Raw genomic sequence first — 7,724 nt, forward strand, 5'->3', positions numbered from 1 at the left:
GCCTCTTGTGAGCCAATTAGACAAGACAAGCCGCTTAGTGCAGGCAATGTTATTCGTTTTTCAAGCAAACAAAAGTGACCTCCTACGAACGAGGGGAGCATTTCATTAGTTTAATCAGACAACCCTGCGGGTGACCGCCCGATGCTTGCGTCGGCGGTTACGCAAATTTGACGTCAGGAGATTGGAATAGAAACATATTGGAATAGTTTTACGTTATACGGCTCTGTATTCACAAATGTGTATTCACCACATCTTTCCTATTTAAGTGAACTGTGCTGCATTGGGCAACGCCCACTTGATTGTCCTGATATCCAGGAGACCGGGGTTAGAAGTTATCGGTGTCCAAACGCTGGCAATTGCGATAACATTCTGGCGCAATAGATCATGCGCCAAATAATATGAGCATATGTCATGACGGCCAATTGGCAACTCTTCCATTGTTCTTGGAGCGGCAAGACTTTCGGTTTGTTGTAAGAGGATGCTGCATTTGTGAACAGCGCGATAAGTGCCCAAGGCAGTAAACAAACGATGAAACAGTGAAGAGCGCGCGACATATCACATATGACATATCCTGATCGCGGTGCTATTGAAACCAAAAATAGCCGCACCGACACTGTTGCATTTAACAAAGCCGAAGGTTTCAACGAACTCATCTACATTGGCTTGCCAGAACAAGGCCATAGCTTACAATTTCAGCTCTAGGTTGCATTTACTTATCTTTTCGCTTCCTTCGGCGTCTCTGGCTGCCATTTTGCATTCATATAGTTCCTCTAAAAGAGGGTGTAAACATACATTCGCCCTAGCTCTAAATGCCACCACCAAATGCAATTTCATGCCGTAATAACAACCCCATTTCTTCATGAACGAGATAAAAAGTCTTCCTTCTGCCTACAGGTTTTGTGGCGAATTGTTTGGTTACGAGTACACGTACGCCTGAATTAAAATTGAGAAGTATTGAATCATCGACATATTGGTGCGACATGGAAACACACCAAAGAATATCATGCTTGGCTTAACATTTTTTCCATTGTCGTCGTCTCTATACAATTCAGCGCTAAACACTAGCGCGAAGAATACAAAGGCAGGGTTAACATGAAAGCACAACGCTTCGTGTTTTCCCTCTGTCCGTGTGTGCGTGCGTGCGCGTTTGCGTGTGTCTATCCTTACGCCGTTCATGCAAATACGATCCGCTGCCACGAGGCGCCGTTGTGCAAGCGTGCCTATTGGGACTTCCGACGAGGTCGGCAAGGCACCGAAACCCCTCTCCAACCACACGTAGAACCTCAGGAGCCCGGTGCTTCTGGCTGATACTCCTTGGCTAGGCGCCGCCTGCAACGAAGGATAGTGGGGAGAAAAAAAAAGGCCCCTTATTTAGAATTGGGGCGTTTAAATATTCTGTTTGCGACAGCAGCAGGGCCTGACAGCAGAGACTGCCAACCTTTGAAGAGCAATTTTCTCATTTACCTGCACACCGCTTTGTCGTCATCAACTACAGTTATGGAATCTTGGACTGCCCGACACCCTGCTATACACAGCGCTCATCGGATGAAAGCAGTGCCTCTCGTAGTCCGGGTCTGCTATAAATATGCTGCTAAATGTACTCGCATTACTGCAATTGCGCGAACGAGAGTCCTGGTCGTTCCCTTAACGTCATGGTTGAAGCGCGAAATGAGGGCCGGCTAACAGCATGATATTGAAGAAGGCGTAACGGAGGTGAAGTGAAAAATAAATGTATTTTGCAGTTCTCCGTTCCCTTCGTGAGAAACATCTAAGTTTGGTTTCACACTTCAGTTGATCCGCCCTACTGGAACGACAAGATGCCGGCACGGAAAATCCGCTTCCATTCCACCCGGTGGAAGTGGATCTACATACAAGCTGTTGCCTGCGTTAAATAAGTAGAACCGACGTTAGACAAGCACCACCACCACACGCGACGTTAGACCACAAACTGCTGGCGTTACTTTTCCCTCTCGCCTCGTTCGTGCTGACCCTGTTCGTCACACCTAGTGTACGTGGCCTACCCATAGCACAGCCGCAACGGCACTGAAATCTGTTGTTGGGTTACTTCTTGAAAAAAAAAAAACACACGTCGCCGACTGCAAGTTCTCCCTGTTCAGCAGTCAGCCCATACGCCCCCTTTCCCTGCTGCTCTGAGAGGTCTGTCTGAGGGGTCGCGGCTGCTAGGTCCGGCGAAGAGATCAGGGCCTACTAGACGGTAACAGATCCACTGTAAAATGGTGTACGTAAGCAGAGAACTTATTCAGACAACTTTGGACCACATGCAGATCAAGGACCAGCCGTCTTCTTATATAGTTTTCATTATCAGCCTTACTGCTTCTCTCTAGCGCCTATTTATTCGAATGGAAAAAAGAAGCACCTGTAAATTTCTTCCCGGGAGCTACGTTTCATATGAAAATACTTCGGCAAAGCAAATGCGCCAGGTAGCTAAGATGGTGATCGCCCTCCACCTGTGAGCCGCGATTCGTTTCGATGCGAGCAGTCTGGTGACGTCAGAGGCACGTGGCCTCAGGCACCAATCTCTGCCGTTTTCTTATACCTGCCCACTCCACTGTTCTTCAAGACGAAATCGTAGAGTGATGGGCAGGTCGCTTACTCGGGCTCTTGCACACATCGCGCTGCGGAAAGTCACAGCAGGAATGCAGTAACATGGAATAACGCGTGTTCGTGAGCAGTTTGCTGCATGGATTGGAATGCAAACGATACTAAGAACGAGACTAAGCAGAAGGACAAGACTTCGGTGCTCCGTCATGTGTACTCCTTAGTCCCGTTCTTAGCGTTATTTGTTTTATATTAGTTACATGAACTTCTGGCTACTTAGTCAGTTCGCTTCAAGTAGTTCCGTGGTGCTCGTTAAAAGCCTAATGTCACAGATAGTACGTCATTTTCCCTGAATATCGACTGCACTATCGTACTTATTGCATAGCCATATCGTTTTAAGGCGCGGTTATCATACGATACCGTTTCTAACTAAGGCAGGCAGAGGTGCTCAATGTTGAAGAGAAGTGGCTATGAGAAACGACAACGTGGCCAACAGCGTTTTGTCTTAGTCGCCTTGCGCATACTGGTGAATTCTACCGCTATGATTGACAGCATGACTACTAAAATTCCCACTGCCGTATTTACAATGACTTGCACTAAATCTCCAATATCGAACTGTGCATCGAATGCGAAAACATCAAATTCAACAGATCGCGACTCACTGCATTTTCCTCCGCCTTCATTTTTTTTCCGGGTCTCCAAGTTTTCTCACAGAACGCGAAAAAGAAGCTGTCAAGAAACGCTGTCGACGAGTGAAAATCCTAGTCCTTTGTTTAATGGAAATCAGGGTTCGGCTCTACTGCATCAGGTCAGGTCAGATTATTTCCTTAAAGGCCCCTTTATCAGGGTTATGACATAGGGGGAGGGGTACATCATGCAACGACAATTCAACTTCACAACAAACGGGACACTGAAATGTGGTAGATGCCCCGTATAAACAAATACATAGTCGCGACAAATTGTCAATTAGAAGAAAAAAAAGTAATAATATTGGCAAAACAGAACAAACATCGCTAATGGACTTTTTGTGGGCACTTTTATAACTAGTGGAACATTTTTAAAAAGGCAGAAAACTTGCATGCAAGCGAGAACGTACGTTAGACGCTGAGTTTGTACAAGAAACGATAATTAATATGACAAAAGAGAAGCTACGTAAGCCATGAACATATGGTGATTATTTGTAGATACATCCTGAGGGGGAAGGGCATTCCAACCTGTTCAAGTTAGAGAAAAAGATGAAGTAGAAACGGTAGTTGTGTGCGAGCGTTGTGTTAAAACTTGGAGCTGATGACCAGTGCGTTGTGTTATTCTGGTGGGTGGAATCGTGTATGGCATAAACTGTAGAAAAGCTTAGGAAATAGATCGATTCTGGATATCTTACGACGGTGTGAGAGCGACTGTAACTCAGATTTCTCTTTTAAGGACGATATGCTTAAGTCATATGAGTAGGATGAAGGAATGTATCTTGCTGCACGATTTCGGAAGGTCTCAACTGCACTAACGAAATATTTTTGATATGGGTTCCATATTGGTGACGCATATTCCACTTTAGGCCTGATAAGCGATTTCTACTCCACAAGTGTGACATCCTGAGAGAATATTGAAGACAGCTTAACGGGGTGAATTGAAACAGTAAATTGAGTTTCCAGTTCTCTGCTGCTGTCACAATAAAGATTGAGTATAGGTTTCTTATTCCAATTGAAGCATCCTAACGTAACGACAAAATGGGGGGGGGGGAGGATTCGTCTCCATTACATCCTGTGAAAGTGGATGCAGAGCAAAGCTGTTGCCGACGTCAGACAAGCACCACCACCACTCCAAGTAACGTTAGAATACAACATACCGCTGGCGCTTCTTTTCCGTCTGCCATGATTCATTCTCCCGCTGTTGGCAGGTCGCGTTCACAAATATGATGAATACGTGCGCGTGCTTGTTCTACGCGTGCAGTTTGCCACTTGGCCGGCTGACATCACTAAGAATATGTCCTACGTGATCATTTCCTGGCACTTATTTTCACTAACAGTTTTAACGTAAGAAGTATCTAAAAAGAAGCTGTCTATGGCTACGATCCCAGGACTTCTTGATGGCGTAAAGCCGACAGAAAACTGTCAACTACGGCGGAAATCCACAAATGCAATGGCTCATACCCCCGTAAGGCGGAGGCTACAAGTACTGAGCAAAGTGAAGCGAACAGGGCATACATTCTTTGGAATCACGCGTACGACATGCAGAACAGGATCCGTTTAAATAAACAACAAGTTGCATTCAATACAAGCACTGGAATCACATATTTGATGATAAAGCTCTCCTTCGCCTACATGAAATGTAAAGCACGTAGCGCTCCCCGCATACGTTCCCCGGTAAATATTACTATTGCGCAGGCTGCCTCGGCGACGGCAGCTTGACTGTAGCCTACGAAAAAGGGAGTGACGTAACTACAATGCTGTAAGTAAGAGAAGAACCCTGTCTAGCAAGTTATTTGCGCTGTGACGGGACTCCTGAAGAGCAGCGTGCATACGAGGCACGGCGAATTTCACTCCTGTCTGTGGTCGCACTCCTTATAGGTGCACGTAGTACCGCCACAAGCCAAGTCGCAGGCCGTCGAAACCTCGTGGGCTAATTATCAGGTAAAGTGCATGTAAATGTTGCCACGTGAATATTTTCAACCTACGTCGCAATGCGTACTCGTTGTAGTTGTCGTTTACAGCTTCGCCGTCCAGCCACATTCACATCGTGGATTGGAGACCATTTTTTTTAACAAAGTGCTTAAATCTGGGCTCTATACAAAAACATGCCCCACGCACGCAAGTTACACAATCATTATAAAATAAACGACTTGGGTGGCGATATTTTACCGCGTTGTGCCAACCTAATCGATAGGAAAGGCCGCATAAAAAGGATAGGAAGCTTTGCTTTATTAAGGGAACTGTGCTCTCCACGATGAATTTCCTTCCTTCAGTACAGTCAACGCGCGTCAACTGACAATAATTGTTCACGAGTTCCTTTCTTGGTATGTGAAAGTAGTTTCACAAGCTAGAGACATGATTGTAGATAATCAGGATTCCTACACTGGTAAGGTTACTCGATCGGTTTGTCAGTCTGTCTAACAGGTTTATTTAAGAGTATTTGCAATCAGCTTACCTAGGTTGTCTGCTTTCTTGCTAGGCGCCAAACATTGCAACAGTTTACTTGTAGCGTATGTGGGGCATATTCCTCATGTGGCGTTGGATTTTTCTCCATTCTGCACTGATAATTTTATATTCACCACGTTTTATCCTCAAGGAAACCCTGTTGCATCGAAGAACGTGCAATTCTTTGTGTTATTAGCCGGATCGTTGGAATCTGTGTCCAAACGCTGGCAAATTAAAAAAAAACATTGTGGCACAATTTAACTTGCGCCAATTAATGAGGGACTATGTGGTAACGGTCACTGGGCACCCCTTCCGTGGTTCTTTGAGCTGCTAGAGTTTCGGCTTGTTGTAACTGCATATCCTCGAAATAAGAACCGCAGGATTATTGCCGAAGGCATTGATGTAGGCGATGAAAGAGTGCGTGACACACCGGTATCGTAATGGCGGTTCTAGCGAGCGAAAAAGAGTGACACCGACGTTATTGCAATTCAAAGAGCCAATGCTTTCTAGGAAATTACCTCTTTTTCTTTTTGGCTAGCGTGTTCTGCACGTTCCTGTGAACCTGTCCATAGCATACAAACTCAGCTGTGGATTGGGTTTTCTCTTTTCGATTTCTTCAGCATCTCCTGCAGCATTATTTATTTGATGTAATTTCTGTACCACAGGGTGACAGCAGATTTTCGTTCCAGTTATAAGCGCTTCCGCCGATTGGAATTTCACGCCGTAGGAACAACCCCACTTGGTTCCGGATATGTATACATCGAAAAAAATTTAGCAGCTATTTAATTGCCCACCCACTGGCGCGGCGTTGAAACACACGTAACGATAGTGTGTTAGACTCGACCTTTTTATTTCTTTGTCGCCGTGTCTCTTACAATTCGGCGCTAAAGACTAGCCCGAAGAATAAAAATGCGAGGTTAACCAGTGAGCACCACACTTCGTGTTTCCCTCTGTTGGTGCGTGCGTGGGCGACCGAACCTTTGCCACGAGGCACCCGTTCAGCAAGTGTACCTTTGCGATGCGAGTGTTGGTCAACAAGGCTAGTGAAGCCGCGGTGCAGCCACACACGAAAGTGCAAGAGTCCTGTGCTTCTTGCAGTGGCTCGAGGGCACACCGATACAGCGGTGGGTGTCCGGGTGGGACGGATACTCCTTGACTCTGAGCATCTATCAACAGAAGATAGCGGAGAAATAAAAAAAAACATACACTTTATTGGGTCTTTGGGCTTTAACTGTTCCATATTCGATAGCAGCAGAGACCGCCAACCTTTGAAGAGAAATTTCCCAATTTTAAAGCGCACCGCGCCTCCATCGTCCACTACAGTCGGAACCTTCGACTGCCCGAAACCCTGCAATAGACAGCGCTCATGCGCTGAAAACATTGCCTCGTGTGGTCCAGCTCTGTAGTCGGAGTTTTGCGAGCATCTGTGAGCTTCACCCAATCACCAAGCGTCGCAACTGCGCGCTAAGTTGTAGAGGCGAGCGCCTCAGGCTTCTAAATGCACGTGCCTTACTGCAAGTCTATGAGTGAGAACCGTAGTCCTTTTCTGGACGGCGAGGTTGAAGCTCTCTAGTACCGATTTTGTCGTTTATTTCTAATGGTATTTCCGTCTAATGATAACACGAACTCGCTAGCCGCCTAATGTCACAAATAGTAAGACATTTTCACTCGAATATCGACCCCATAAACATCATAGTCTGGCCCTGTGGTCTTACTTTACCGTGTTTACTAAGGCAGGCAAGGCTGTTAAGTAACGGGATAAGAGATACGACAATGCGGCCAATTGTGCTTTTATCAGTTGCCTTGCACACGCTGCTGAATTCTGCTATGACTGATCAGCTGACTAGTAAAGAAATTGCTTAAATTTATGACTTGAATAAAGTCATAGGCTCCTTTATCAAACCGCATATCACATTAGTAGACATCACCTTTAACAGTTTCCAACTCACTGACTTTCCGTCCGTTTGTGTGTGTGTGTGTTTACGTGTTCGAAAGCTTTTCCGTTGAACGCCAGAAAGAAGGCAAAATTACCGA

The 7,724-nt window shown here is 45.7% G+C and overlaps 1 protein-coding gene across 1 annotated transcript in view; it reads right to left on the bottom strand.

Annotated features, from left to right (window-relative positions):
- Positions 1-6,819, bottom strand: part of LOC142591371 (uncharacterized) — a 149,750-nt gene extending 142,931 nt beyond the window's left edge. The window contains exons 1-2 of the mRNA XM_075703697.1: positions 6,702-6,819; positions 1,221-1,329 (exon numbers count right to left, since the gene is read on the bottom strand). The gene's annotated coding sequence lies outside the window, so the exon portion shown is untranslated. The remainder of the gene's footprint in view (positions 1-1,220; positions 1,330-6,701) is intronic.
- Positions 6,820-7,724: the final 905 nt, after the last annotated feature.

This window comes from Dermacentor variabilis, chromosome 8, assembly GCF_050947875.1.
Source record: "Dermacentor variabilis isolate Ectoservices chromosome 8, ASM5094787v1, whole genome shotgun sequence".
NCBI classification, from domain to species: Eukaryota; Metazoa; Arthropoda; class Arachnida; order Ixodida; family Ixodidae; genus Dermacentor; species Dermacentor variabilis.